This window comes from Phasianus colchicus, chromosome 12 (assembly GCF_987193195.1).
Source record: "Phasianus colchicus chromosome 12, bPhaCol1.hap1.1, whole genome shotgun sequence".
Lineage (NCBI taxonomy): Eukaryota > Metazoa > Chordata > Aves > Galliformes > Phasianidae > Phasianus > Phasianus colchicus.
This window is the reverse complement of record NC_143447.1, coordinates 13,276,904-13,287,271: the sequence shown is the minus strand read 5'-3', so window position 1 is coordinate 13,287,271 and position 10,368 is coordinate 13,276,904.

Here is a 10,368-nt window from a genome sequence, read left to right as displayed (position 1 = left end):
AATTTCTATCTGTTTTCCCCATTAAACTCAGGACGTTGTGATTTTCCGGACCCCCCATAGAGCCCTTTTTTGGCAGTTGGCGATCCTCCATTCCCATTTACAAAGACCGATTCACACGGGAGGTAAACTCCAGCTCCTGAAATACCCATTTCATATTTAAGCCCTCCTAAAAATCTGGTGTAAATCTCATCTTTTGTTGCTATTTATTTCGACATGAGCAGTTTTACAACCTTTCCAATCACTATCCAGCCTGTGAGCACACCCAGCTCCCATTAGAAATCTCCTTGGTGGGGTATTTCAGTAGGATCCTGTTGACAATTGCCAGCATAGGGAATCCATCTGATTTCCTCCATCCGCCCACCACCCAGCCCTGCCTGCTTGTCCACCACTGGAGCTTCCATTTGCAATGGCAAAGTGCTCTTGAAGATCTCTTTGTTTACACCTGTGTTGGGGGTGCTCTGTTCATGCTCCTTTTTATCTACATCCCCCGATGGGTGCTGAGTGGTTTGGGAGTCAATGCCCCCACATATCTGGAACAGCTACTGGAATTACCACTGCTTTCCTTGCTGCCACTGCCCCCATCCCAATGTCACATGTAAGGATGCATCTTGAGGACCACAGTATGAAATGCCCTATGGGGGGGATTTACTCTCTCTATGTCTCTCCCACATCTGGGTCCCAATAGGGTACAAGCCATGAGCTCACAGCCCTGATTTCAAGGCAGCATCGCAGTCCAGGGGGAGATGCTGAGCTCTGAGTACAGAGCCCTTGGCCAGCATCCACCCTCCCTACCCCCCCCGGATGGAGGTGCAGGTGTAAAGGCGTCAGAAGAGAAAATAGCACCCACAGCAATAGGCCCAGTGGTATTGAAACCGCTCGTAAACAAAGCCACTTGAGTGGAGAGTATTCAGAGAGACCAACAGCCGCAGGAAACTATAATTACGTTTAAATATTGTTAGCATCATTATCTTTTATCCGCGATCAGATTAAAACAATTATGGCATTTTCAGGAATTGTCCTGGCATTCTCTTGACCGGCGTTATCTGTCAGGCAGGAAATGTGATTTTCTCCCCGCTTGCTGGGAGAGGTGCCAGCACACCGGGAGGAGCAAGAACCAGTGTGAGTTCCCATCTGATGGAGAAAACCTCCTCCATCCCATTCTCTGCCATAGGACCCGACGCTCCTTTCCCATCGCTTAGAGTTCCCATTGCTCTGGGTTGCCCAACGTGGGGCCGGGTGGTAGGGTGCGGCCAGGGGACGTTGTCCCGTGCTGTCAGGGACATTGGGTGTGCTGGGGTGGTGGGTTCGGCAAACACGGCTCCGTGCCTGAAAGCTGTGGTGAGCAATTTACCCGAGGAACTCATTTCAGGAGATCTAGTCTAAGTTAATTAAAGATGGCTGGCTGGGGTCATCGCCTTGGCAACAATTAAGGGCAGGAAAGACGCCTCATTAGTAATAGTTTTTAACAAAAACCATAATTTTTCATATCGAGACAATCCCTGGCACATGAAGCGATGGGGACAGGGACACGTGCTTTCTGTCTGTCTGTCTTTCCTCACCCATGGGACAGCCATCACCACCACCTCGCCGAGCTTTCCTCGCGCCATGGGCACGGATAGCACCAGGGACAGCTCCTGGTGGCAGTGCCACCCCCAGCCACCGCCATGGCTCTGCTCTCCCAGCTGTGTTCTTTTTTCTATACCCCCTCCCCTCCCCCCCAACTTGTAATCCAGAAATCTTAATGCCAGGCTGGGCAGAGCAGCTTTATTTTCTACTTAATTAACTGTCATCCCGTGATTGATCAATTAATGATGGAGCCATGGCGGCAGTGCTCCGGGAGCTGGTGCGCAAGGGCCGGGCTGAGGCTCCCACTGCCCTGGTGCCCCAGTGCAGGTCCGTGCCAGCTCCTCTCCTGACAGCAGAGGATGAGGTGATGGATGGGGGATCCCTTTCTCTCTACAAATTTGGTCCTTAGCGGGGCAGCAGTGGGAGGGGGAGTGGTGCCTGGGGTGACACTCTGTCCGCACCTGGCAGTGGGGGGCTGTCGCTGCCTCCTCCCTGCCTCCTCCTCCTCCTCCTCCTCCTCCTCCAAAGTTGCACAAATGGCTCAAACAGGAGGGATAAATATAAACTCCCTTCAGATATCCATAGAAACAGAGCTGGAGATGGAAGACCCCATGCAGCTAGAACCTTCCTCCTCCTTCCCACACACTGCTATTCCCAGCGTTATTCCAGAGCCTTTTATAAAACCAGAAGAGCTGGGCAGAGACCATCAGCAATCACCAGCAAAGTGCTATCAGAGAGACCCAAGATTTATCCATCATCCTCACACACCTACACATACAGCCACACACCGCACCTACAGCACTGCTGCAGTTGACCTGTACACAGTTTTAGGAACTGGGATGTGCTGGTTCAGACCATGCACCCATAACACAAAACACAACTACCCAAAGCAAGCAGCTTGTTCTCCCCAGGGGCTTCAGATTTGGGTGTTCATTTCATTACATCACTGTGCACACACCAGGCCCACACATGCATACATACAACCACGCACAGACAGCCAGGGATAAGACCTTATATAGTTGTACAAAAACTATGCTATTTTTTTATTTTTATTTTTTAATCAAAGCTCCAAATTGTTCATTGGTGATGACACACACAATGCATCTGAGCCCAGGAATGCTCCCAGGTTGGGAAGCAACTATGGAAAATATCAATAACCACTGGCATTTCTTCACCTCCCAAACCCAACCTGATATAATAATGCACATTTATGGAGAGAAGACAATGGAAGAGGCAAATCTAAGAGAAAATATGTGTTTCTCCATATAGCCTACTACTGAGATCTCACTGTGATCTGTGATGTTTCCAGGGAAAGGTCCCCATGCTCAACCTGTTTCCCAGCTCAACCCCTGGCTGTTTTGGGACTGTTTTAGCAGTGTGCCATAGCAGGGGACAGAAAGGGGAGAGGGTGGCAAAGCAAATCTCCTTATCAGGGAGCCCTTGGCGACACAAGGAGAAAAAGTAGCTGGAGAAATGAGGAATGTTTTTGCAAAAGCAGTGGCTGAGGATCTTCAGTTCTTCCACAGCTCCTCTGCCCCAGTTACATCTGTTCCTCTGAGGGAACACTTATGTGCCACGGATACTTATGGGATCCTCATGTACCGTGTGTAGAAGTGCATGGTCGTGTACTTGGGGATTTTCAGCTTAGAGAAGTCGGCGTAAGGTACCTGTCTGCCATGCTCCTGCTCACAGATATTTGCAGCAGGCGCTGCTGGGTTAAAAACACCAGAATTACAGTTAATGGGAAAGCACAGGAACAGAACATTTAAAACGCTCTATCAATTTTTTGGACCAACTAAAACAATTCGAACACACACCAGAGCAGATCCATGTCCTGAACTTCCATGTGCTGAAAGCAGGCTTTGTCCGTGCTGGCCCTATCCCTGTGCCACGGCCCTGCAGGAGGAGCACGGTGCCCATGTGCACAGTGTGACCGAATCCTAAAGATGCTCTGAGCCGGAGCCATTTAAACCCAATTAACAATCTGTAAACCGCCCCAACCCTCGCTATTCATTAGGCAACCACAAAGAAACTTTATTTTAGAGTTGCAGCCCTTTTTTTTTCAGAGGGAAACTTTTTAAATATGTAATTGGCTCTGGGAACCGGGACCCAAAGGGGTTGCAAAAGCAAGGGAAGCAATTGCCTTAATCAGTCCAAGATCCCTGATTTATTTATGTATTTATTTCTATTTCAAAGCGGTGCTGCTCATCATATCAGGGCCTTTAGAAGCACAATTATTCTCCCGACACAAGCCCTAACCTAGGCTGTGATTATTTGCCTTGCTGAAAGGCGGTGTTTCCCCCCGGCCGCCCTCCCCATGCTCTCGGGGAGGTTTCAGAACCCCCCCACCAAAACCCCGCGTTTCGGCAGCTTCAAAGAACGGTGCAAATGTGGATGCCGGAACGCTCCTTTCTTCCTTCCCTTTGGCTGCTTTTCAAGTTGCCTTACAGATAAACGGGGCTCCCGGCCTCGCCGCTCGCTGAAGGCACCCGAGGTCACACGTGCAATGAGCTGAGCGGCTTCAGCCCAGGTTGGATGGGAACTGGCATCCGGGTACAGTGAGAAATATTTTATCAGTGGGTGATGCATGGGATGCTGAGGGGACGAGCTGCCAGGCAGGGCCTGAACGTGTAGAAGTGATGGAATAGAATGAAGGGGAACGGAACAAAGCAGTGAGTGGGGTGCACGCAGCAGGGCGATGCCCATCCGATCCCAGACAGAAGGTGTGGGGCTTTGGGTGCGGCACCCGCTGCAAATGTCACCCCATCCCACCCCAGTGCCATCCCCGTGCCGTGTGCTGCAGCCATCCCACCCCCGTGGTGTCACCGCACCAGCCATGGGCTGGCAAGAAATTCTCCTCGTGCCCCCCCACCCCCCGCGCTCCCGCAATGCATATTTTGCGAACGTTTAATTGGCTGCAATTATTAACTAGCACGGACGCTGGAAACCTGCCAGTCAGGGAAATAATGAACCGTTTTAATACAAATTCAGCCCGTAAACAAACGGCTGCGGCTGCCCGATGCTCGGCGGTGATGCTCGAGGAGGGGACTGAGGTGGCAAGCACCATTTCCATTGTCCCACTCGGATCCACATCCCTGGGAACGGCCGTGCCCCAAATCCCCGGTATGGGCACCTCCTGGGCAGCCCCTGTCCATGGTCCAGGGTGGGCGGGGGTGCAGGATGGGGCTCCGCATCTCAGATGGGGGCAAATCTATGGGGACCCCAAAGCTCTGCTGCAGCATTTCTGCTGGGGAAAATATTCCCGCAAAGGTGCAGAGCACGGCTCTGCTGCTTTTGGTTTATTCTAAAAATGCTTAAAAAAAAAAAATCTCTCTTTTTTCCCTTTTCTTTCTTTCTTTTTTTTTTTTTTTCCCCAGTAAAATGGGCTGATGCTTCTTTTAACTTTCAGTAATTTATAGAAATTAATAATAAAAAAAAATAATTTGCTACGCGACCCAGTTTTTAATAGCACTCGAAATGAATGTCTCGGGGCTTTGTTTTATTTTATTTATTTCTTTCTTTTTGGGATGAACTCACTCCCGGATCTGGATCTGGATCATATATAAGCGGTTCTGAATTGTTTCCCTGATTTAAAATAGATGCTTCCGACCAATGAATTGTTCTACGTCTGAATGGAGATTAAAACCTTCTCCCTTTTGCACGCAGAAGCATATTTTGCCATTATAAAATCGAGCTAAATTTGGTAGAACGGGGGTATTTAAAAATATGTATGAATTAGTGGCAAGGTGGAGCTGTGTTTCTCTGCTCTCGGGGCCATCGCGTATAAAGGCGTTTGTGCAGTTGTCTGGGCTCGGCGTATTGATGCCTTCAGCACTGACTCCTTCCTGTGGATCAAGCAACAAGGTAGCAAAGATACAGCATTTAGAAGGCAGAAAAAAAAAAAAAAAAGAAAAAAAGAAAAAAAAATCAGGCACAATTTATTAAACAGCCACAACGTGACAATAAATAATTTTTACGTCAATCAAAACCTGATTATTGTCACTGAAATTTGGATTGAAAAGATAAAAGCCTGAAAGGGAGAACTGAAATCAAACCGCAGAGAAGATCCCGATCCCTTTGTTCTGTGCGATAAATATTTTGGGTGATGGCTTAAAACAGATAATTCTTAATTTTGGGGGAAAAAGGTTGAATGCATAAGCTTGGAGGAAATTTACTAAGAATGATTTGCTAAGAATATATAGGCAGCATGCACACAGGTTTGGGAAGCAGTGAGAAAAGCTTTTGCTTTGGTAGCAGCAAGGAAAAGGATATATATATATTAATTAAAACAGATGAATATTTTAAAATAATTTCTGCTCATTGCAGTGCAGCGGTGGGAGAGAGAAAGATCTCAACTCACAACACTTCCCTGCGTCCTTCCGCACCGGCCAAATAGGCAAACAGAATCACAGGGACGGGTGGCTGAACTCAGGCACGGTGGGGCAGAATGCCCCGGGATTCACCACGTCTATCAGCACTGCAAACTTCAAAGCTGCCGTGCAGCTGCTGCAGCACAGTGTGAGGACAGGGATGTGGCTGCCAGGGACACGGCTGGGGACACAGCGTGATGGTGATGGGTGCGGGCCGGTTCTGCCCTGAAATTATTTTTAAAGGAAAGCAAGGTGGTTTTTAAATAGTAGGAGAAATAATGTGTTTTCTTGTAACCCTTTTTGGTGCTGGAGGAGTGAGAAGATCTTTTCCCTGAGAGTGGAGGCCAAGGATGCAAGATGCATCTGCGTCTCCTTTTTTACCTCAAAATGAGGATTGTGGAGGGGGTCCTGGGTAGCCCTGGGCTGGAAGGGTGTCCTTCTGCATTGTACTGCCCTGACCCACCTACATTGTGCTGTGGCTTGGCACCGTGTCCAGATGGTGCCTAATTTGGGGATGTAATGCTCATATTAAAGCAGAGTGGCAAAGGCAGCAACGCTCCACAAGACGTTGCAGGCATTCATCCCAGCAATGCCTGGTTCCTCCTCACTCCCCTGCTACTAGGATGGTAGTATGGGCAGGTTGCGGTTGAACTTGATGATCTTTAAGGTCTTTTCCAACCTGAGCAATTCCATGATTCTATTATTATTATTATTGTTATTATTATTTTGAAAGGATTTGGAGACACCACATCAACAAATACACCTATAAACATCCACCTCCACAGAGGTGCCCAGTATTGGCTATGGGGACCTGTGGTGATGTTTGCTCCTGATGCTGATGGATGGGTGAGGAGGACCCTGACGGGATCGCATGGCTCCCATCAGCTACAATAGTTGGGGGAAGAAGGAACCTGACATCCTGTATTTGTATAAATCACACCCATAATAAACAGGGGAAAAAAAATAAATGAAGGGGAGATGGCAATGCTTTTAGTGCCAACTCAATTCTGGGGTTGGAACAAAGCTTTGCCAGTCAGAAATAAATGACGCTGCGTCTAACGGCTCTCAGCCCTTCCCCGGTGCCTGGGTGAGATGCAGAGGTGCTGGAAAGCGGTGCCTGGGCCCAGTGCTGGTCTGACTGGTGCTGGCAGTGGGGCTGGCAGCAGGGCTCAGCCCTGTGGCCCCACTCTTGGGGCCGTGCAGCCGGCGGGCTCCTCTCTCTGCTCAATTGCACAGCGCTCAAATGGAATCGCTCCGCTCGCTGTGTTTGTGGCCACGGGAGTGGAAGAATTACATCGGGCTGAAAATAGTATTTACTTTTACTGATTGAAAAATAGATGTTTGAAAAAAAAAAAATGCAAAAGCAGGAATTGAAACTATAATTACAACAAACCGTATGTAAACTCCCAGGTAAACACTGATTATACTGTGTCATTTCAGCCAGACTTTATTAGCAAGGGAAGAAGAGAATCTTCTCTCTCTCTGCCTGCGGCGGATGCAGCGCAGCATCCCACCTCCTGCCATTTGCAGAGAGCACTTTTCACTCTCAAAAATCCCTTATTTGTGGCCTCTCACCATCCCAGCCATGCACATACATGGGTGAGGTGTTGGGCTCTGCAGGGCCGTGGCTTGGGTGATGTACGGGATGAAGCACTCTGGGTATGGTGCAATGTCATTGTTTTGGGATGAGAAGAGATAGAATGGGATGGGGTGGAATGGGATGGAGTGAGATGGGATGGGGTGGGATGGGATAAGACGGGTGGGATGGGAGCCCTGGTTGCAGCATCCCCTTTCCAGCAGAAAGGCCCTAAGCTCAGGGAAGGGCTGGTGCCAGCCCAAGGCTCCATGCACAACCCTGCCAGGCACTCGCTTGCACCCCGTCCCTCAGCTGAGCCCCTTTGTCGGGTGATAGGAGCGGAGTGGGCACACTGTACCCATGCAGATGGGCACCTGCATGGGTGAGGCAGCATCTCACCTCACTCACAGCCCAGAGCTGATGGGATTTCTGCCCCCGCTGGGAATGGATGAGATGGAGTCTCACTGTCCCTATGTCAGGACACCATGGAGGGACTGCATCACCCTCCCTATGCCATTCCCTCGGGCCGAGCCCCGGGGTGTCCTGCGTGCCCTCTGGCTGTGGGATTCGGGGGGAGCAGCACGAAGCCCAGCGCCAGGTAGCGCTTACACAACGGGGACACTTCCAGCTTTGCCATAGTGGCACCCTGTGGCAAAACGAATTACTGCAGCCACCGGGGCCCTGGCGAGGGGACACGGGGCCGGAGCCGGGGGTGGGGGACCCTCCGAGTGCGGTTCCACTCGGGGAGCGCTCCGTCGGGGAGCGGCTGCGTGGACGGGGACGGAGCTGAGCCCCGCACGGTGCCACCCGGCGTCGGGGCAGCGGGACCGGGAGCGGAGGGACTGGGAGCCGGGGGGGACGGCGCTGCCTCTCGGAGCCGGGGGGGCGGCCACGGGAGGCTCTTTGTCTGCCTGTCACGGCTCCCGGCGCTTCCCAGCCACCTCGCGCAGGGCAGGAGCTGCTGTGGAATCTAAATGGGGCTGCCCCGGCCTCCGGCATCCCCGCCGGGAGAGATCCATCACGAGGCAGCCCCGTGACAAAGACGAGATTGGGGAAGGGTCGCCTCCAGAGGAAGGGCCACCTCTGCAAAGGGGAGAGCGTGGTAAAGTCCCCACGGAGGAGAAGTAGGGAGGGAGGTGGGCAAGGAGGTGGCTGTGCTGCTGAGCAGGGATGGGGAGGGTTATTGACACAGAGGGCACACTGCTAAAAATGAAATTCTCCCTTCCTCAGGCGGTGTTGACAGAAGAGGATGGGTAGGAGATATCGGCAGCAGACATGTGTGTCCCAGGAGAGGATCTGCAGGACTTTGGGCATGTGCTGGAGAGAGAAATGAGCACGTGTATGGGGCATCCACAGGGAAAAATCTCAAACCTTGTGTGAGAGCTGGAGGCCCCCAAACCACCATCTCACAGCTTCCCCAGTGCTGGGGAAGGTGATGGAGTGAGAAGATCCTGCACCTGCTGAGCACGAGGCTCTTGGCCCACACACCCAAAGACGAGATGTGGAAGATGAGATCCCAGGATTTTCTGCTATGGGATAAGACTTGGAGCAGAGATGTTCCACCTCCACAGGCCCCCTCTGCTGTACTAGATATCACCATGCAGGATTGTTCTGGCACCCAGAATGTTGGTCTGAAGTTTATACATTTGAAGCAAAAGCCAATATAGGAAAGAAAACCCATTTCTGGAGCAGCTTCAGGTTCAACCTAGGGCACCAGGCAGGTGTTTATAGCAACTATTGGGCATTGTGCAGATTCAAGGGATAAGTGTGATTTAAATGGTGCTGAAGACGTTTTGTGAGGGATGAAACCAAGATTTAGCTCCTCTCAAGCTGCCTCACGAGGGCCAGGGCTGCCGTCCACCACATCCAGCCATCCCAGAGCCTCCTCTGAGAGAAATGGCACAGACCAGCAGCTTTTGCATGCTGAAAGGATGCTCAGATCCCTGCACCCACATGGGGAGCACCCCCCATCTCCAGTGGGGGGCTGATGGTAGTGATGCCTGTGCCCATCCATGGGGTTCCCCACAAGCTGCATGCCTTTCCCCATGCATACATTTATAGACCTCAGCAGATAAAAGGAGGGGAAATAAGGAACGAGTCCTCACTGGGCACTGACCACGGCTCTGTGCCCCCCTCTGCCCCTGTGCTCAGCACCTCTGTTTGCTCTGCCCTCCCTCTGGCTCTCCTCACACCTGCAGACAATTGGGTCCCCAACCACCCCCATTTCCCTCCTCCTTCCAAGCTCCCCTCAGCTGTCTTGAAGCCATATCTGAAATATGCAGTATGTAGGAGGAGAAATTCAGTCTGACAGCAGTTTAAAACACTGCACTACTTGGCAGATTTAAATGCTATTTTAAATATAAGCTATGACACAACGGACAAAAATAGCATTGAAAATACCCTGTCATGTTCCATATTGCGAGGAGTAGAGAAGCAGACCAGGCTAGAAAGGAGCTCAGAAAGAGGCCAGATGGAGAAGAGAGGTTATTTTGTTTGTTTTAAGGAAATGGGATAAATGTATTTTGCATGTGACCAGGTGAAAGTGTTTTACGGAGCACCGAGCCAAAACCAAACAAATAAATAAGCAAACAAATAAATGTCCTCATGAAAATCTAAGTGTTGTGTTCCATGTGGGATCTGCCAAGCAGGTTTGCTTATTGGGGTGAGAATGTATTTATCAGTGAGCTGGTAACACCCAACACCAGCACCACCAGCTGCTATTGGACTGCATTTGGTCACCTCTGAGGGTTTTCTTATTTATTTATTTTTGTTCTACAATTTAAAGGGAATTTGATCTGCTCAAGACAAAAGAAAAAGATCCCCTAAAATAGCTGGAAGTGACAACCTCAGGCGCTG